Genomic DNA, 22195 nt, shown 5'->3' with positions numbered 1-22195 from the left:
CCTATATAGTTCTAACTACTCAGGAGGCAGAAGCAGGAGGATCGCAATGAACTGCAGTTCAAGACCAGCCTGCGTGACAGAGTGAGACCCTATCTCTTAAAAAAAAATTTCAAAAGATAATTTTGGTCCAGATCCAGCGGCTCACGCCTGTAATCCCAGCACTTTGAGGCCGAGGCGGGTGGATCACCTGAGGTCAGAAGTTTGAGACCAGCCTGGTCAACATGGCGAAACCCCATCTCTACTAAAAATACAAAAATTAGCCGGGTGTGATGGTGCACTCCTGTAGTCCCAGCTACTTGGGAGGCTGAGACAGGAGAATCGCTTGAACCCAAGAGGTGGAGGTTGAAGTGAGGTAAGATCAAGCCACTGCACTCCAGCCTAGGCAACAGAATGAGACTCCATCTCAAAAACAAAAACAAACAAACAAAAAAGATAATTTTGAATTAGAGTTGATTTTCACCCATCAGACTGGAGAAATTAAGAAAGACTGATAACATTGAGTATTGGCTAGGGTGCAAGGAAATGCCTCAGTATTAACTATTGGGAGAAATGCATATTCAGGCAGTCTTTTTTGGAGAACAATTTGGCAGCATCTATCAAAATTGTAAGTAAGCATGCCTTTTGATAATTTTATTGCTGAGTACCATCTTACAAAAATACCCTCCTAAATACACACAGATGAATGTTTATCACAGCGAAAAAAACTGAAAATGCCCTAAATGCCTTTGAATTGCCTTTGGTTAAATAGATCATACTGTATCTATGTTACAAACTACCATAAAGAAATTAAAAATAACTCGGTAGATTTCTATATATTGATATGATAATTTTCTGTGCCAAGTATGATAAATTTCTAGCATTTAGCTAGAAAAGCAACCCTGAAAAGAACCACAGCAAACTACTGCCAGTGGACAGCTGCAGGGAGAAAGGGATGGGGCTGGTGCAAGGAACTTTCCCTTTTATTCTCCTATGTAGAGTATTGTTGGCACTTTTTTACAGGCATGTAATTTGTGTGATTTAAATAAAATAAACATATTTGAGGGACTGAGGCAGGAGGATCATTTGAGCCCAGGAGTTTGAGACCAGTCTGGGCAACTTAAGGAGACTCTGTCTCTACAAAAAATATATACATATATTTTTTGAGTTGGAGTTTCACTCTTGTTGCCCAGGCTGGAGTGCAATGGCACCATATTAGCTAACTGCAACCTCTGCCTCCCAAGTTCAAGCCATTCTCCTGCCTCAGCCTCTCGAGTAGCTGGGATTACATGCACTCGCCACCACGTGCAACTAATTTTTGTATTTTTAGTAGAGACCAGAGCTTCACCATGTTTACCAGGCAGGTCTTGAACTTCTGACCTCAGGTGATCCTCCTGCCTCAGCCTCCAAAAGTGTTGGGATTACAGGTGTGACTTACTGTGCACGGCCCAAAAAGTTTTAAAAAATCAGCCAGGTACAATGGTGTATGCTTTTAGTCCCAGCTATTTGGGAGGCTGAGGTGAGAGGATGGGTTGGGTCCAGGAGTTGGAGGTTACAGTAAGGTATGCTTGTACCACTGCCCTCCAACCTGGGTGACAGAGCAAGACTCTGTCTCTAAAAAAATAAATTAAAAAAATAAATAAAGGAGAAAAAAGTAATTCTGAAGCTTGTGAGCAAGCTGCTTTATTTCAGCAAGCTTCATGCTCTACCTTATGTAAGAAAAGTTACTAAAGTTATTTCTGGCTCTAAAATTCTACATTACTTCTTCTTTTTTTTAAAGCATTTTCTTTCCTTTGTTTCTTTTTCTTTTTGAGGCAGGGTCTTGCTCTGTCACCCAGGCTAGAGTACAGTGGCACTATCTCAGCTCACTGCAGCCTGGACCTCCCAGGCTCAGGTGATCCTCCTACTTCAGCCTCCCAAGTAGCTGGGACCACAGGCACATGCCACCACACCAGCATTTTCAGTGAAGCACAAAAAAAATTTTTTTTTTAGACAGAATCTCACTCAGTCACCCAGGCTGGAGTGCAGTGTCCCAATCTCCACTCATTGTAACCTCTGCCTCCTGGGTTTGAGCGATTCTGGTGCCCCAGCCTCCTGAGTAGCTGGGACCACAGGCCTGCACCACCATGCCCAGCTAATTTTTATATTTTTAGTAGAGATGAGATTTTACCATGTTGGCCAAGCTGGTCTCGAACTCCTGGCCTTAAGTAATCCACGTGCCTTGGCCTCCCAAAGTGCTGGGATATACAGGCGTGAGCCACCCCATCCAGCCCAAAGAATGCTTTTACACTAAAGGTTTTCCAGCCTGGCTTGAGTCAGGATCACCCGTGAAGCTTGTTCAGCATCTTCGAGGATTCTGAATCTATAGGGCTGGTCTCAAAACTATTGCTGAGTTGTTTTATTTTCATGTATTATTATTTTTGTTTCAACAAATGTGATAACTGAGGCTCAAAATGGGGGAGACCTTCTCAAAATCACAAAGCAAGTCATCCCTTGAATTGGTGGCTCCTCTCCTCCTGCCCCAGGACCTAAGCAAAAAAAAAAAAAAAAAAAAAAAGGCCGTCGCAGTGGCTCACGCCTGTAATCCCAGCACTTTGGGAGGTCGAGGCAGGTGGATTACGAGGTCAGGAGATCCAGACCATCCTGGCTAACAAGGTGAAACCCCGTCTCTACCAAAAATACAAAATATTAGTGGGGCATGGTGGCAGGCGCCTATCGTCTCAGCTACTTGGGAGGCTGAGGCAGGAGAATGGTGTGAACCCGGGAGCTGGAGGTTGCAGTGAGCCGAGATCGGGTGCCACTGCACTCCAGCCTGGGGGACAGAGTGTGAGACTCTGTCTCAAAAAAGAAGAAGAAGCTTCCCCCTTTTTACCCCTCAGCCTCTTCCCGATTGGACCAGCTGTGAGCACCACAGAATTAAACTTCAAATATTCTAAAGCAGCTCCAAAAACATTTCCTCCCACGTGGAGGAAGATCATCGTTTGAGAAAGATGCTAAATCGCGTTAATTATATTTCTTTCGAAGGCAAGACGTGCCCATCTGCTTTCGTGGTAGGGGGTGTGGATGCGTGCTGAGCACAAATACAAATCAACCCCAATACAAACACAATTAGCAGGTCTACGCCTGCCTCGCAATCTTGAAAAAACAGGAGCACAGTGCCCATGGGGTGGGTGGCAGGTCAGCTCCTGGGCTCCTCTTGAACCTGGGTTCTCACTGGAGCATGCTGGGGCCGCAGTGGGTACTGACTGTTAACAATGGGGGCTGGGGAGTGGAGAGCACAGTGCTATACTGGGGAGAGGCTGCGAGAGTGGGGGCCCCAGCTAGGACAGTGCCGGCCCCATGCAACAGCAAGGCTGTAAAAGTCACAGCAGCACTGGAACCCAATGGAAGCCGCTGGAACTTTCCAATGAAAGTTTTGGGTTTTCGTAGAAGAAAAAGTATACGTGCTAAATCGGACAGCTCTAGATTCAGACTCTGGCCCTGGCGAGCTATGTGACTTCGGGCAAGATATGTTACCCTCGCTGGAATTTCCTCTTCTGTAAGATGGGGATAGTCATACCTACTTTGTTCAGGGGTGGAGAGGTGATATGCGTACAGCTCTTGAGGCCAGGCATAATTAAATGCTTAATATTTGGCTCTTGTTATTATTATTTTAAAATTATTATTATTATTATTTGAGACAGAGTCTCACTCTTTTACCTCGGCTGGAGTGCAGTGGCACGATCTCGGCTCCCTGCAACCTCCACCCCCCAGGTTCAAGTGATTCTCCTGCCTCAGACTCCCCAGTAGCTGGGACTACAGGCACCCGCCACCACGCCCTTTTTGTATTTTTAGTAGAGATGGAGTTTCACCATGTTGGCCAGGCTGGTCTCGAACGCCTGACCTCAGGTGATCCACCCTCCTCAGCCTCCCAAAGTGCTGGGATTGCAGGCATGAGCCACTGCGCCCGTCTTGCCTCTTGTTACTGTTTTGTGTTTGTATCCACCCATCCATTCCTGAAAAGCCTAGAGTTGACCCTGCATGGTCTTTCTGTCTCCTTTCTTGCTTCTGAGGCAGGAAGAATGCAGAGAAGAGATGAGGCAATTTGTACAAAGGACAACTGTATCTGTGTCCCAGAAGGAAATCTACACAACCTTGAGTAAGCACCTTCACGCTCTTGGGACTCAGTTTCCCCATTTATAACACAAGGTCTAGAGGACATTTCAGCTCTGACCACCTAGTGGGCGTTTTGGTTTGGTTTGGTTTTAAGAGACAGGTCTCTTTCTGTCACCCAGGCTGGAGTGCAGTGGCGCAATCACGGCTCACTCCTGGACTCAAGAGATCCTCTTACCTCAGCCTCCTAAGTAGCTGGGATTGCAGGCGTGAGCCACTGTGCCTGGCTCACTTGGTGTTTTACGCATAATGACAGCACCAAGTTTGTCCTGCTGGGCTGCCTGCAGAGCTTATGTTGAGGGGGTGATGGGGGGACAGCAGATCAGGGAGGAGAGACCCCTCAACACTTGCTTATCACTTAGAAGAGGGTGACTGGGACCATTTAGGGCTGGGCTGAGGATGAGGGTGATTCCCTGGCAAAGAAAAAGACTTGGTGTGTGCTAGGCAGCGTCCAGAAACCGATGTGACCATCGATGATGATGGCAGCTCCTATTTTTGGAAACCCACTCGATGCCAGGCTATGTAGGGCATTTTACATATTTAAGATCTTCATTCTTGTAACACTGCTAGAAAGAAATGCCCCCTTTTAAAAGATGAGGAAACAGATTTAGAGAGGTTAAGTCCCTCAGCTAAAATGGCAGGAATGGGATTCGAACCCAGGAAGATCTGGCATCAAAGTCCTGTGCTTTCCGAGACACCACTAGTTGGGAATTGCTGAAGATGGAGGAAGATAAGTCAACACGTACATATTTCCTCCCATATGTAAAGCAGGCAGACACTATGCTTATTTCGTCTAAACATTACAGCAATCTCATGAGATAGGTATTGATGTTCCCATTTTATAGATGGGCAGGCTGGGGTTCACTGAGGCTAAGAATTAGAGTCATGGAATAGCAGCAGGGCTAGTTGGGGATTCCGAACCTGCTTTTATGCTGTGGACCCCTTTGGCAATCTGATAAAATCTGTGGACTCCTCGCCACCACACCTAGCTGGGGTTACAGGCATGCACCAAAACACCTAGCTAGTTCTTGTGTTTTTCTGTAGAGATGGAGTTTCGCCATGTTGGCCAGGCTGGTCTCAAACTCCTGAGGTCAAGGGATCCTCCTGCCTCTGCCTCCAAAAGTGCTGGGATTACAGGCGTGAGCCACCATGCCCAGCCTTTAATTTATTTTTAAAATTTCAACTTTTATTTTAGATTCAAGGGGTAAAATGTGTAGGTTTGTTACATGGGTATATTGGGTGATGCTGAGATTCAGGATATGAGTGATTCCATCACCCAGGTACTGAGCATAGTACCCAGTAGGCAGTTTTTCAACCCTTGCCCCTCCTTTCCTCCCTGCTCTGGGAGTCCCCAGTCTCTATTGTTCCCATCTTTATGTCCATGTGTACTCAGTGCTTAGCTGCGATTTATAAGTGAGAACATTTCATATTTGGTTTTCTGCTTCTGTGTTAATCACTTAGGATAATGGCTTCCAGCTGCATCCATGTTGCTGCAAAAGTAATGATTTTGTCTTTTTTTTTTTTTTTTTTTTTGAGAGGGAGTCTCCCTCTGTTGCCCAGGTTGAAATGAAGTGCAGTGGTGCAATCTTGGCTCACTGCAACCTCTGCCTCCTGGGTTTAAGCTATTCTCCTGCCTCAGCCTCCTCAAGTAGCTGGGACTACAGGAGCGCATCACCACCCCAGCTAATTTTTTTTTGTATTTTTAGTAGAGACAAGGTTTCACCATGTTGGCCAGGCTGGCCTTGAACTCTTGACCTCAGGTGATCTGCCTGCCTCGGCCTCCCAAGGTGTTGGGATTACAGGCATGAGCCACCATGCCCAGCCGTGTTTTCTTTATCCAATCCATTGAAGGGCATCTAGGTTGATTCCATGTCTTTGCTATTACGTTTTTTTTTTTTTTTTTTTTTTTTTTTTTTTTTTGAGACTGAATCTCACTCTGTCGCCCAGGCTGGAGTACAGTGGCACAATCTCGGCTCACTGCAAGCTCCGCCTCTCAGGTTCACGCCATTCTCCTGCCTCAGCCTCCCGAGTAGCTGGGACTACAGGCACCCGCCACCATGCCCGGCTAATTTTTTGTATTTTTAGTAGAGAAGGGGTTTCACCATGTTAGCCAGGATGGTCTCGATCTCCTGACCTCGTGATCCGCCCGCCTTGGCCTCCCAAAGTACTGGGATTATAGACGTGAGCTCACCGTGCCTGACCACCTTTGCTGTTATGAATAGTACTGTGATGAACACACAGGTGCATGTGTCTCTTTGGTAGAATAATTTATTTTCCTTTGGGTACATACCCAGTAATGGGATTGCTGTGTTGAATGGTAGTTATATATATGTATTTTTTGAGATGGAGTCTCGCTCTGTTGCCCAGGCTGGAGTGCAGTGGTGTGATCGCAGCTCACTACAATCTTCACCTCCTGGGTTCAAGCAATTCTCCTGTCTCAGCCTCCTGAACAGCTGGGACTATAGGTGTGCACTACCATGCCTGGCTAATTTTTATATTTTTTTGTAGAGATGGAGTTTCACCATGTTGGCTAGGCTGGTCTGGAACTCCGGACCTCAAGTGATCCACCCACCTTGGCCTCCCAAAGTGCTGGGATTACAGTCATGAGACACCATGCCCAGCGGCAGTGCTATTTTTAAGAACATGTTTTAAAATGCATAAAATAAAATACGTAGAATTGCTAAGGAAACCAATTATAAGGAAATATAGTTGTCAAAATATGTATATATATTTAAACCCTGACAAATCCATGACATAATAACAAAAGTGCTGCTTTATTAACACATTACATAACAAGATCTAGCGGCTGGTCTAATAACCACTCTAATTTCAAAGTAGTGATGAGAAAACATAAAATATGTTTTCTGTGATAACCATAAAGTGATACAAAAATATCTATGATTTTTCATGGGTATGAAAGCCACAGAAATTACTAATAATAAGTGGTTTATAACCTCCATTCATAATTGAAGTGACGCTAACTTTCAAATACATGATGATGAGAACACAGATGTAATTAATTTTTTCCCTATCTAGGCTCCACCTGAATTCTGTCCATGGAACTATTGTGGGGGTTCATGAGCCCAGCTTAATACTCCTTCCTAGACTGTAACTGTGTTCACTAGATTGAACTATTTTATTTATTTAAATTATTATTATTTTTATTTTATTATTATTTTTTGAGACGAAGTCTCGCTCTTGTCCCCCCAGGCTGGAGTGTGATGGCACGATCTCGGCTCACTGCAACCTCCGCCTCCCAGGTTCAAGTGATTCTCCTGCCTCAGTCCCCCCGAGTAGCTGGGATTACAGGCTCCTGCCACCACGCCCGGCTAATTTTTGTATTTTTAGTAGAGACGGGGTTTCACCATGTTGGCCAGGCTGGTCTAGAACTCCTGACAGGTGATCCACCCGCTTCGGCCTCCCAAAGTGCTGGGATTACAGGCGTAAGCCACCGTGCCTGGCCTATTATTATTATTTTTTTTTAGTTTTTGAGACTGGGTTTGGCTCTGTTGCCCAGGCTGGAGTGCAGTGGCGCAGGCGCAATCTCAGCTCGCTGCAACCTCTGCCTCCTAAGTTCAAGCAAGCAATTCTCCCACCTCAGCCTCTGGAGTAGCTGGGACTACAGACGCGTACCACCATGGTCAGCGAATTTTTGTTTTGTTTTGTTTTGTTTTGTTTTTTTAGACGGAGCCTCACACTGTCACCCAGGCTGGAGTGCAGTGGCGTGATCTCAGCTCACTGCAATGTCTGCCTCCCAGGTTCAAGGGATTCTCGTGCCTCAGCCTCCCAAGTGGCTGGGATTACAGGGGCCTGCCACCCTGCCTGGCTAATTTTTGTATTTTTAGTAGAGACAGGATTTCGCCATGTTGGTCAGGCTGGTCTCAAACACCTGACCTCAGGTGATCCACCCACTTCCGTCTCCCAAAGTGCTGGGATTACAAGCATGAGCCCCTGCGCCCGGCCAATTTTTGTATTTTTAGTAGAGACAGGGTTTCACCATGTTGGCCAAGCTGGTCTAGAACTCCTGGGCTCAGGCAATCCGCCCGCCTCAGCTTCCCAAAGTGCTGGGATTACAGGCGTGAGCCACTGCACCTGGCCTGAACTATATTAGAAATGAGACTTTGTTGTGCTTTGGTAACCTCCCGATGGCTTGTTTCATTGAAGACTGAATGACCAAATGTGTGATGCTCTCCAGCTCCACTGTACACACCTGGGGAAGGAAGCCTTGTGTTTGGATGACCCATACTAGGGGACAGGACCACCAAGAGTCTGTGATACCAATACAGGGAGGGTCCGCTTGGGCAGACCAATTCTTTCTGGTTCTTAGTGGCTTCCTTGGGGATCTTGAGTATGTGACAATGTGCTGCCCAAAGTTTCCTTTCTTTTTTTTTAATAGGCAAGGTCACATTCTGTCACCCAGGCTGCGGTGCAGTAGCGCGAGCATAGCTCACTGCAGCCTTAAACTCCTGGGCTCAACCACACCCTCCTGAGGAGCTAGTACTACAGGTGTGCACCACTACACCTGGCTAATCATTTAATTTTAATTTTAATTTTTTTTTGAAATGGAGTCTTTTTCTGTCACCCAGGCTGGAGTGCAGTGGCACAATCTTGGCTCACTGCAACCTCCGCCTCCCGGGTTCAAGCGATTCTCCTGCCTCAGCCTCCCAAGTAGCTGGAATTACAGGCATGTGCCATCATGCCCAGCTAATTTTTGTATTTTTTATTTTTAGTAGAGATGGGGTTTTGCCATGTTGGCCAGGCTGGTCTCAAACTCTTGACCTTAAGTGATCTGCCCGCCTCTGCCTCCCAAAGTGCTGGGATTACAGGAATTTTTGTTTGTTTGTTTTTAGAGATAGGTCTCTCTGTATTGCCCCAACTGATCTCAAACTGCTGGCCTCAAATGATCCTGCTGCCTCAGCCTCCCAATGTGTTAGAATTACAGGTGTGAGCCACTGTGCCTAGCCCCAAGTTTTTTCACACTCTCTTAGTTAAGCTTTTTTCATACTATCTTAGACTTCTTATCTTAGACCTGGCTCTGTTTCCAACAGATAAGTTTTCTTCTCTCCTAAATGAAGGCCTTCATTAGATTAAGACCTACCATGTGCCAAGAAGCATAGCAGCAACTGGGAATGCATTTATTCATTCAATTTGCGTTTTTTGAGTGTATTGTTAGTCAAGACTCTTTTGCACTAAGATTCCAAAAAAGTGGGAGGGGAAGAGAATACTTATTGGCTCATGTAACTGAAAAAGTCTAGGAATAGCACCAACTCAAGTATAGCTGGATTCATTCTCTATTTTTTCTACCTGAACCACAAGGCCTGAGTGGGAGAAGGGGAGGGAGAGAGGGACTCCCTACGGGAAAATCAAGTTGCTGACCCCATGAGAAAAGGGAACAGATGCTGAGAAAGGGAAGCAGATGCCCTCTGATCTGGTTACCTCCTATGCACGCCATTGGTGACAGAAAGACCTCACCCTAAATAGCACAAGATGGCAGAACACATGACAGCTAACAATAAGCAGAAGAAACCAATGAGCAGGCTGGGCATGGTGGCTCAGTCCTCTAATCCCAGCAGTTTGGTAGGCCAAGGTGGGAGGATTGCTTGAGCCAGGAGTTCAAGGCTTCAGTGAGCTATGATTGTACCACTGCACTCCAGCCTGGGTGACAGAGCAAGACCCTGTCTCAAAAAAAAAAAAAAGAAAAAGAAAAAAAGAAAAGAAAAATGGAAAGAGAAAAGAAAAGAAAACAACACCAAAAAAGAAAACAAGTAGAAGTTGACTGCAGGGCCACAGAAGGGTTTCACCCAGGGACAGAACAAACAGGGGTCATGGGAGGCGGGCCTGGCAGTAAACAAGAGGCTGTGGTGTCTCCCAGTTTCCAAGGGAGGATGTGATTGGCTTGTTTGAATGATTCCTTGGGCTGGCAGGAAGGTGAAACTGGGTATGTTGAGAACAGGTGGGTGAAGCTGGTCTGGCTGATAGGGGAAATTGCAGGGTGGGAATTGGCCTTTGGGGCCCCGTGAGGCTCAAAGATGCCAGAGCAGCAAATGAAATGTCAGATCTTACAACACACCACCTAAAGGGCCTACTGTGTGCCCGGTGTGCTCTTAAACAAGGGGGTTGCTGAGCTGGGTGGTGCCACACACATCTGGTGCTCCTGACTTTGAACTGGAGTCCCTGGCTCCAGTAGGTCTGTGCTGCTGAATCCAACTCTTTAAGACTGTCTCTACTGCCTGCCCTTAGCTTGACTACTTCCCATGGAATCCTGACCCACTTTCGGACATTTAGGAACTTAGAAATCACTTCCTCATATGGATTTGTCTTTGTTTTGCCCTAAAGTCGATTAAAAACAAAAACAAGAACAAAAACCTTACCCATTGAATGACCCATAAAGCCTAAAATATTTACTATCTGGCCTTTTACAGAAAAGTATACTGGTTCCTGGTCTAGAACAATGGATCTCACTGAGAAGGGTGCCACCCCAGGCCATGGGGCTTAGGCTCAAACCTAGACCTGGCTGTGTGGTCTTGGCCAGTTTACTTTGCCTCTCTGAGCCTCAGTTTCCTCATCTGTAAAATGGTGATGAAAACAGTACCTATCAAAGGATTTGTTTCTGGGGTGATGAACATGTTCTGGGTTTAAATAATGGTGATGATTGCACAACTTTGTAACTATACTAAAAAAATCACTGAATGGTACACTTTATTTTTTATTTTTTCTTTGTTTTTCTTTTTCTTTTTTCTTTCTTTCTTTCTTTTCTTTTCTTTTTTTTTTTTTTTTTTTTTTTGACAGAGTCTCACTCTGTTGCCCAGGCTGGAGTGCAATGGCATGATCTCAGCTCACTGCAACCTCCACCTCCCAGGTTCAAGCAATTCTCCTGCCTCAGCCTCCCAAGTAGCTGGGATTATAGGTGCCCGCCACCGCATCTGGCTTTTTTTTTTTTTTTTTTTCCTGAGACGAAGTTTCGCTCTTGTTGCCCAGGCTGGAGTGCAATGGCACCATCTCAGCTCACTGCAACCTCCACCTCCCAGGTTCAAACGATTCTCCTGCCTCAGCCTCCCGAGTAGCTGGGGTTGCAGGCATGTGCCACCATGCCTGGCTAATTTTGTACTTTTAGTAGGTTTCTCCATGTTGGTCAGGCTGGTCTTGAACACCTGACCTCAGGTGATCTGCCTGCCTCGGCCTCCCAAAGTGCTGGGATTACAGGCGCGAGCCACTGCACCTGGCCTAATTTTTTGTCTGTTTTTGACACAGAGTCTCGCTCTGTTGCCCAGGCTAGAGTGCAGTGGTGCTATCTTGGCTCACTGCAAGCTCCACCTGCCGTGTTCACGCCATTCTCCTGCCTCAGCGTCCCGAGTAGCTGGGACTACAGGTGCTCACCACCACGCCTGGCTAATTTTTTGTATTTTTGGTAGAGATGGGGTTTCACCGTGTTAGCCAGGACGGTCTTGATCTCCTGACCTTGTGATCCACCCACCTCGGCCTCCCAGAGTGCTGGGATTACAGGCACGAGCCACTGCACCCGGCCTGAATGGTACACTTTAAAAGGATAATCTTATGATCTGTGAATTGTATTTCAATTTTTTTTTTTTTTTTTTTTTTTTTTGAGACGGAGTCTCACGCTGTTGCCCAGGCTGGAGTGCAGTGGCGCGATCTCGGCTCACTGCAAGCTCCGCCTCCCGGGTTCCGGCCATTCTCCTGCCTCAGCCTCCTGAGTAGCTGGGACTACAGGCGCCCGCCACCGCGCCCGGCTAATTTTTTGTATTTTTAGTAGAGACGGGGTTTCACTGTGGTCTCGATCTCCTGACCTTGTGATCCGCCCGCCTCGGCCTCCCAAAGTGCTGGGATTACAGGCTTGAGCCACCGCGCCTGGCGTATTTCAATTTTAAAAATGAGCCTAGGCAGCACAGTGAGACCCCTCTGTCTCTAAAAAACACAAACAAACAAAAAATTAGCTGGGCATGGTGGAGTATGTCTGTAGTCCCAGTTACTCAGGAGGTTGAGGTGGGAGACTCACTTGAGCCCAGGAATTCAAGGTTGCAGTGAGCTATGACTGTACCACTGCACTCCAGCCTGGAAAACAGAGCCAGATCCTGTCTCTAAATAAATAAATAAAAAGGTACAAAAAACAAAACAAAACAAAAGAACCCTACCTCTGACGGCTGCTGTAAGGATGAAGTGAGATGATGTGTGTGAAGAGTTGAGCACAGCACCTGGTACAGAGTAGGTGTTTCCATCATCACCATCATCATCACCGTCTGGAGGCAGAAGAGTCACTTCAAACAAAGGAATGTAAACAAGCTTGATGTTATCAACTGATCGTTATTTTCTATTTTCCACTTTACCTAGAATAGTAAAGCATATGACTAGCAAGCAAAATCAACATTCCTAGAAATCACACTATTAAAAATGTGTATTTTTACAGATAAAAATAAATTTATTTTTCTTAAAATATTATGCTTGACAGATATGACTATGCAAAACATAAATTTTTCTTTATGGCAATGACACTGCAAACAAAGCCAAAATAAGAGATTAGGGACAAATATTTCCACATAAAACAAAGGGTTCATACAAAGAATTATCCTAAGAAGTGCATAGGGGCTGGCGAGGTGGCTCACACCCGTAATCCCAGCACCTTGGGAGGCCGGGACAGGCGGATCATCTGAGGTCAGGAGTTTGATACCAGCCTGGCCAACGTGGTGAAACCCCGTCTCTACTAAAAATTAGCCAGGCGTGACGGTAGGCACCTGTAATCCCAACTACTTGGGAGGCTGAGGCAGGAGAATCACTTGAACCTGGGAGGTGGAGGTTGTGGTGAGCCGAGATTGCGCCACTGCACTCCAGCCTGGGTGACAGAGCGAGACTCCGTCTCAAAAAACAAACAGACAAAAAACCCCACAAAAATTAGCTGGGCATGGTGGCACACGCCTGTAATCTCAGCTTCTTGGGAGGCTGAGGCACAAGAATCGCTTGAACTCCAGGGGGCAGAGGGGGCAGTAAGCTGAGATCATGCCACTGCACTCTAGCCTGGGAGACAGAAGGAGACTCCGTCTCAAAAAAAAAAAAAAAAAAAATAGACATGCATAAGAAGAAGACAAAAAACCCACTAGAAAAATGGGCAAATGGGCAAAGGACACAGAGAATTCATAGAAGTTGACTGCGAGTGGCCAAAACACTTAGGAGACAGTGCTCACCCTCACAGGGAGGTCAGGGAATACATATTTACAACCAGGAGATACAATTTTTCTCTTACAATATTGACAACAATTTAAACAATTAGTAATCTATGGGGAAGTGTTAATGAGCCACAAATTGCTACCCCTTTTTTTTTTTTTTTTTTTTATTTAGAGACAGGGCCTCCCTATGTTGCCCAGCATAAAGTACAGTGGCTACTCACAGGCACCAGCATGGTGCAAGCATGGTGCACTGCAGCCTGAAACTCTGGGCTCTAGCGAGCCTCCCACCTCAGCCTCCTGAGTAACTGGCACTACAGGAATGCACGAATTTTTTTTTTTTTTTTTTTTGAGACGGAGTTTCACTCTTGTTGCCCAGGCTGGAGTGCAATGGCACGACCTCGGGTCACTGCAACCTCCACCTCCCAGGTTCAAGTGATTCTCCTGCCTCAGCCTCCCTAGTAGCTGGGATTATAGGAATGTGCCACCACGCCCAGCCAATTTTGTATTTTTAGTAAAGACAGGGTTTCTCCATGTTGGTCAGGCTGGTCTCAAACTCCCGACCTCAGCTGATCCACCCGCCTCGGCCTCCCAAAGTGCTGGGATTACAGGCATGAGCCACCGTGCCCAGTCCCAGCTAATATTTTTTTAAAATTGCTCCTTTTTAAAAATTGAAATACAATTCACAGATCATAAAATCATGCTTTAAACTTGCTACAATCTTTGAGAAAATCATCTGACATTATTTATTAAAATTTAAAACATGCATACATAATTAATAACTAAATTATTAAAAATTAAAACGCCTACTTTTTGACACAGCAATTCCACTTATAGGAAATACAAGTATGAGTGCTTTTATTAGAGATACGTGTGCAAGGAGATTCACTGAAGCACTCATAACCGCAACGAGCAAAGTGAGAGAAAGCTGAATGAATGAGTCTACATATCTCACATAGGATGTTTGTTACTAGCTACTAAAAAGAATGAAATATTGCATAGGGATATGAATGACCACTAGGACATGGTATTATAGTGAAAAAAGCAAGGTGCAGGCCGGGTGCACTGGCTCACGCCTATAATCCCAGCAATCTGGGCGTGTGAGGTGGTCGAATCCTTTGAGCCTAGGGCTTCAAGACCAGCCTGGGCAACATGGTGAAATCCCATCTCTCCAAAAAACTTACAAAAATCAGCTGAGTGTGATGGCACACGCCTGTGGTCCCAACTACTTGGGAGGCTGAGATGGGAGAACTGCTTGAGCCCAGGAAGTCGAGGCTGCAGTGAGCCATGATTGTATCACTGCACTCTAAGTCTGGGCCTAGAGTGCAGTGGCACAATTGTGAGCCTTTAAGACCCTGTCTCAAAAAAAAAAAAAAAAAAAAAGGCAAGGTGCAGAACAGTATCTATTATATGTACAAGACATATAGTATGTCCTGTCATGTAAAACAGGAGGGGCAATGCATATACATAATTGCTTATCCATGCTTAACGCAGCCCTGGAAGGATGCACAAGAAAGGTAACACTGGAAGCTTTTGGAGAGATAACTGGGTACCTGGGGTAGTGGTGAGAGGGAGGCTCATTTTGGAATATTCTTGTGTACCTCTGGAATTTTGAATCATGTGAATTACTTAATAAAATTGTAGATTAATTAATAGATCTAAATATATTAGAAAGCAGTCCACTATATATTATTAAATGAAAAAGTATATTCCAGAAAAATATGGAATGATTATTTTTGTAGAAAAAGGAACAAAACATCCTAACACTATACACACACACACACATATCTTTGTTTAGGCATTAAAAAAAAAAGAATGGCCAGGCTCAGTGGCCTACTGTAACCCCAGCACTTTGGGAGGCCAAGGTGGGAGGATGCTTGAGGCCAGGAGTTCAAGACAAGCCTGGGCAACACAGTGAGATCTCATCTCTAGACAAAACTTCAAAAATTAGCCAGGCATGGTGGCTCAAGGCTGTAGTCCCAGCTACCCCAGAGGCTGAGGCAGGGGCATCAGTTGAGCCCAGCAGTTTGGGGCTACAGTGAGTTACAATTTTGCCAGTGCACTCCAGGCTAGGTGATAAATGCAAAACCCTGTCTCAAACTAAACTAACAAACAAACAAAAAAAGAGAAAAATGTTCTTTACACATGACCATGCATAACTTCCATAATTTAAAAAAGTATTAAAAATAAATTGCCGTTGTTTTTATTTGTTGTCACAATGCTTAATAATTTTGAGCTGATGACTCTGGTCTGGAAGATTTTCATGCAAATTCTCAGTATCTCAGACACAGCAGAAGACCTTCTCCTGTCACCCTGAGATCTACTGTGCAGGCTGGATGTTGCTTTCCTCGTCTTCAGAAGTTTCAGGTTCTGTATTTTTAACCCAACAGCCTTGAGTCTCCAAGCACCCTCCTGCAGAGGTGAGAAAGATGCACACTTCCCAGGATGTTAAAGAGATCAGGAGGGATGTTTTGGGAAACGGAATGAGAGAGACAGGAGCAGGGGGAGGCACAGGAGGCTCCTGGAACCCAGTGCCAGCCTCTGCCCTCAAGGAGGCAGACCAGGCAGACCCCCGGCTGCCTGGGTGTCCGTTCTGTTGGGGCCCCTGAGTGTTGCATTTTTGTTACTTTGGCAGGGGTAGACAGTTGTGGGGTTTCATTCCCTGTGATGCTTCATTCCCACATACCATGCAGGGCTGGGCTGAGTCTTATATGGTTAGTCGCAGTGGGATCTCCAGCCAGCTTGGTTTCCACTAACATGCTGGCTTTCTTGGACTGATTTACTGGTTATGTGCATCAGAGTCCCGGAGACCTGGTCTTCAGCCCTATCTCTGCCACATACTATGTATGGGATTCCGGCCAGGTGATTTAACTTCTCTAAGCCTGAGTCTCCTCATCTGGAAAATGGGGATGAGGGCGAATAAACACCTCTTCATGAAGATTTTGTGAGAGGCATGATGCTGCCAGTGAGCCTGGCACAGGGTGGATGCCACATCTGAAGGCACTGGCCTTAGGCTCAGTGGGATCACAGCAAGTGGGAGGCGGCAGTGTGAGGTCACAGCAATTCCTCCGTCCTGAATGAGCTGTAACCCCGGGAGTAACCTCGTGATGTGAGCTGGAGGGACACTGAATGCATGTGCGTTTGTGTGGGAATGTGTGGGCCTGAGTATGAGGGAAAGCATGTCTAGAGTTGTTTCTTCTAGGCAATAACACGACTAGCTGGTTCAGTGAGAACTGTGAGCCAACTGTCTGCCATCTTGAAGCCCAAAAAGCAAGAATCAAGGGGCTGTCTCAGCCAAGGCTCTAAGGCCCAGTTTATCAAAATAGCCCTCTAGGGGAGCCACGGCTTAAGGTGCAGACATGGCCAAGTCCAAGAACCACACCACACACAACCAGTCCCAAAAATGGCACAGAAATGGTATCAAGAAACCCCGATGACAAAGATACGAATCTCTTAAGGGGGTAGACCCCAAATTCCTGAGGAACATGCGCTTTGCCAGGAAGCACAACAAGAAGGTCCTAAAGAAGTTGCAGGCCAACAGTGCCAAGCCACAAGTACACGTGCCGAGGCTATCGAGGTCCTCGTAGAGCCCAAGGAGGTTAAGCCCAAGATCCCAAAGGGTGTCAGCCGCAAGCTCGATCGACTTGCCTACCTTGGCCACCCCAAGCTTGGAAAGCGTGCTCATGCCCACGTTGTCAAGGGGCTCAGGCTGTGCCAGCCAAAGGCCAAGGATCAAACCAAGGCCCAGGCTGCAGCTCCAGCTTCAGTTCCAGTTCAGGCTCCCAAAGGTGCCCAGGCCCCCACAAAGGCTTCAGAGTAGAGATCTGTGTCTGCCGATGTGAGGACAGAAGGACCAGTGCAACCCCTCTGGGCTGCCGTCTACATGGGGCTGGGGTCCTACTGTGCTATTTGTACAAATAAACTTGAGGCAGAAAAAAAAAAAAAAAAAAAAGATTGCCCTCTAAATCCTTTGTGGGGCATAGGCAGCAACTCTCCCCCTTGTTTTTCGGCTCCTCGCACCTCAAGTGAGATTAGACAAGCACTGTCGTTAATTATTTCAGAAGTAAGTGAAGCCGTGCTTGCCACCCCGACAGCTGAGGCTGCAAATGCCAGGTTTGTTTTAGTTATTTTTCCGGGAAATAGTTGCATCCACTGATCACAAACCCATTCTGTTGAGTGCCCAGCGGTGGGTTGGGCTGGGTGAGGGGCTGGTACCTAGTTCTGGCCCTGAAGGGGCTCTTGGGGTGGTCTGCAGGGGGTAGGGAGAAAGGTCACCTGAGAACAAGCTAGTCCCCTGCTCTGGGAGTCTGGCTCAGTGCGAGAGCTGCGCCTTTGAGTGTGGGAAGGACTGGGGTAGGTGGGGATGAGAACCTGGGTTTGTGTCCAGGCTCCTCGCTTCTTAGCTGTGTGACCTTGAGCAAGGTCAAACACATTGCCTCCATTTCCTCATCCTAGGCAATTGGTCAGGCATTTGGAAACATCATGCTGGACACGGTGGCTCACACCTGTAATCCATGCACTTTGGGAGGCCGAGGCAGGCAGATCACTTGAGGCCAGGAGTTCGAGACCCTGGCCAATATGGTGAAACCCTGTCTCTATTAAAAATATATAAAAATTAGCCGGGCATGGTGGTGGCGTTCACCTGTAGTCCCAGATACTCAGGAGGCTGAGGCAGGAGAATTGCTTGAACCCGGGAACCAGAGATTACAGTGAGCTGAGATGACACCATTGCACTCCAGCCTGGGCAACAGAGTGAGACTCCATCTCAAAAACAGAAAAACAAACAAAAAAAGATTTGGGTGGGAAGGGGGTGAGGGATAAAAGACTACAAATTGGGTGCAGTGTATACTGCTCAGGTGATGGGTGCAGCAAAATCTCACAAATCACCACTAAAGGACTTACTCATGTAACCAACCACCACCTGTTCCCCCAATACTCTATAGAGATAAAAAATTAAAAACCAAAACAACCCATTGTACTGTGGAAGCAGTGGGAAAAGCCAGAAGAGGAAACCGAGGTTCAGGGAAGCACAGTGACTGCCTGAAGCCACACAGTGGGTCACTTCCAAGCAGGACCCACAAGAGTCCCAGCCCAGGGTTGTGGTCTCTGTACCCTCTTTCCCACGGCCTCCTATGGTTCTCTCCTTTTCCCAGGCCCATCCCCATGGGCCGCATGTGCTTGGTGGCTGCTCTCTTCCTGTGATCCTGGAAACAGGCCTGGCACGGCCCAGCTAATCTGGGTACCCCATAACCATCCTTCCCCTCCAGTGCATGAGGTTTGTTAAATGCTTCCTGAGTTCTCAGAGTAGGTCCAAATGGTGGCTTATCTAAAAAATGATGGGGTAAGACACGCCAAACTCCAACACTGGGGAATGGAAGGGATTTTCTTTTTGCCCAGGAACCCCTCTGAACCTTGGGGATTTCTGTCCTGAATTCAAGCTATTCCCACCACTTCCATAGTATGATGCTTCCACATTTCTGACCAAGAGCCTAAGAAGTTTCAAACAGCAGCTCACACAGCCTGATTGGCAGCACAAAGCCTGGCAGCAAGGCCCTGAAACCTCACTGTCTGGCTTTAAATCTCCGATCCACCACTAACTAGTGTGACCTTGAGCAAGTTGCTTCACTAATCTGTGACTCAATTTTCCATGTGAAAAATCAGTTGGGGGCCGGGCACGGTGGCTCACGCCTGCAATCCCAGTACTTTGGGAGGTCGAGGTAGGTGGATCACCTGAGGTCAAGAGTTCAAGACCAGTCTGGCCAACATGGCAAAACCCCGTCTCTACTAAAAATACAAAAATTAGCCGGGTGTGGTGACAAGCACCTGTACTCCCAGCTACTCAGGAGGCTAAGGCAGGAGAATCACTTAAACCTGGAAGATGGAGATTGCAGTGAGCCGAGATTGCACCATTGCACTCCAGCCTGTGTGACAGAGTAAGACTCCGTCAAAAAATTTAAAAATAAAAAAGAAAAATGGGCTGGCTTCTTTGGTTTCCTATATATATATATATATACACACACACACACACACAAATGGGGGTAATAGTAGTACCTATCTGATAAAGTTAGTGTGAAGTTTAAATGAGATAATACATGTAAGTTCTTCACCTGTTACCAGGCCCATAATAAGGGCTCAATATCTGTCTCCCCACTTAGAGTACAAGCTTGTTGAGTACAAGGATCATGTCTGTTTTGTACCTTGCATATAATGGACACTAAAATAAACAAACAAACAATTTAAATTTAAATTTTCTAGACCAGGCAGGGTGGCTCACATCTATAATCCCAGCACTTTGTGAGGCTGAGGCAGGCAGAAAGCTCCTGCCTCTTGAAGGAGTTCAAGACCAGCCTGGGCAACATGGCAAAACCCCATCTCTACAAAAAATGCAAAAATTAGCTGGGCATGGTGGTCTGCACGCCTGTAGTCTCAGCTACTCGGGGGGCTGAGGTGGGAGGATCACCGGAGCCCAAGAGGTCAAGTCTGCAGTGAGCCTTGATTATGCCATTGCACTCCAGCCTGGGTGACAAAATGAAACTCTGTTTGAAAAAAAAAAAAAAAGCAGGGCATGGTGGCTGACACCTGTAATCCCAGCACTTTGGGAGACTGAGGCCAGTGGATCACTTTGAGATCAGGAGTTTGAGACCAGCCTGAGCAACAAAACAAACCCAGTCTTCACAAAAAATACAAAAATTAGCCGGGCATGCCTGTGGTCCCAGCTACTCGGGAGGCTGAGGCACAAAAAATGCTTGAACCTGGGAGGGGGAGGTTGAAGTAAGTCAAGAGCACGCCACTGCACTCCAACCTGGGCGACAGAGTGAGACCCTGTCTCAAAAATAAATAAATGAAAATAAATACATAAATGTGCAGAATTGGAAGGCATGTGCACAGGATTCCAGTTCTTGGTTCTGAGACTCACATTTTGGTCTGAGACTCATGTTTGGACTGAGTGATGTTTCATACTTGCTTTTAGACTCATACTTCTCACATTCTGTTTGCACAGGATTGTACATCATTGGATTTGTGCTTTTTGGCCTTTACCACAACTATAATACAATTATATATTTTTCATCGACGATTTGCCTTCCTTTCTAGACTATAAAATCCATTCAGGAAAGGCCCCCTGCCTACTTTGATTACCTCCTACTACACCCATGGGCTTAGCACTGGCTCTGGCAAACATTAAACACTCAATAAATATTTTTCAACTGTCTGATGGCTCAAAAGCTTAGCAGAAGATTAGTTAGTGAATGGAGTGGTTAATGAATAGAGAAACCTTGCTTTTTAAAAAGACTAATGAGGCCGGGCGCAGTAGCTCACGCCTGTAATCCCAGCACTTTGGGAGGCCGAGGCAGGAGGATCACGAGGTCAGGAGATAGAGACCATCCTGGCTAACACGGTGAAACCCCATCTCTACTAAAAATACAAAAAATTAGCTGGGCGTGGTGGCGGGCACCTGTAGTCCCAGCTACTTGGTAGGCTGAGGCAGGAGAATGGCGTGAACCTGGGAGGCGGAGCTTGCAGTGAGCCGAGATCGCACCACTGCACTCCAGCCTGGGTGACAGAGCGAGACTCCGTCTCAAAACAAAGAAAGACTAATGAGCTGGGTGTGGGCACATGTGCCTGCAGTCCCAGCTACTTGGGAGGCTAAGGAGGTGGATTCCTTGAGTCCAGGAGTTCAAGGCCAGCCTTGGTAACATAGACAGACCTCATCTCTAAAAAATAAATAAATAAAAAGCAAAAGACTGGCCAGGTACAGTGGCTCACACCTGTAATCCCAACCAACACTTTGGGAGGCCAAGGTGGGAAGATCACTTGAGCTCAGGAGTTCAAGACCAGCCTGGGCAACACAGCAAAACCCTGTCTTTACAAAAAATTTTAAAAATTCACCAGACATAATGGTGTGCACCTGTAGTTGCAGCTACTCAGGAGGCTGAGGTGAGGGGATCACTTGAGCCCAGGAATCTGAGGCGGCAGTGAGCTTTGATCAATAGTGTCACTGCGCTCCAGCCTGGGTGACAAAATGAGACCCCGTCTCTAAAAAATAAAAATTTAAAAAAAGAATAAAGAATTTTAAAAGACCGGCCGGGCGCGGTGGCTCAAGCCTGTAATCCCAGCACTTTGGGAGGCCGAGGCGGGTGGATCACGAGGTCAGGAGATCGAGACTATCCTGGCTAACACGGTGAAACCCCGTCTCTACTAAAAATACAAAAAATTAGCCGGGCGTGGTAGCGGGCGCCTGTAGTCCCAGCTACTTGGGAGGCTGAGGCGGGAGAATGGCGTGAACCACGGGGGCGGAGCTTGCAGTGAGCCGAGATCGCGCCACTGCACTCCAGCCTGGGAGACACAGCGAGACTCCGTCTCAAAAAAAAAAAAAAAAAAAAAAAAGAATTTTAAAAGACCAATAAAACACTAGTAAAATGTTAATATTCTATATAATAATATATTAAGATATATGTAGTTAGTGCAAGAATTCATTTAATATAGCCAGGTATCACCAATTCTTACCTATTATTTATTACTGTAGCTTAACCTTGACTTAGAGATCTGGCTAGAAGAGAATATATCTTTAAACCAATTTTTCACTTCTTAACAGTCTAAAACTTCCCGGGATGTATATCTAAATTTCTGTGGGGCTTAAAAACCCCTTAGCAATAAAAGCCCTTATACATGGCTTTCCTTAGGAGCCGATGCTGTCCTATTCATAGCCATAAAGACTATATCCTTTCAATTGGGAGTACTATCAGCTTTGCTGTTTCCTCTTCTTTCTCTACTCCTATTTCCCCCCCCCCCCCCCCCCGTATTTCAATCCACAGAAAGAAGAAAAAAATAGAAAGGAAAGAAAGTGCCAAATCATGCAGTTTCTGCCCTTACCAGAAGCATGAACCTTTTAATTG

The 22195-nt window shown here is 46.3% G+C and overlaps 1 pseudogene; it reads left to right on the top strand.

Moving 5' to 3' along the window:
• Nucleotides 1-16651: 16651 nt before the first annotated feature.
• Nucleotides 16652-17164, top strand: LOC102133869 (large ribosomal subunit protein eL29 pseudogene; annotated as a pseudogene).
• The last annotated feature ends 5031 nt before the right edge of the window (nucleotides 17165-22195 follow it).

This window comes from Macaca fascicularis, chromosome 1 (assembly GCF_037993035.2).
Source record: "Macaca fascicularis isolate 582-1 chromosome 1, T2T-MFA8v1.1".
Classification (NCBI taxonomy): Eukaryota; Metazoa; Chordata; class Mammalia; order Primates; family Cercopithecidae; genus Macaca; species Macaca fascicularis.
Note: the sequence above shows the minus strand (reverse complement) of the source record. Positions and strands in the feature narration are given on the sequence as shown.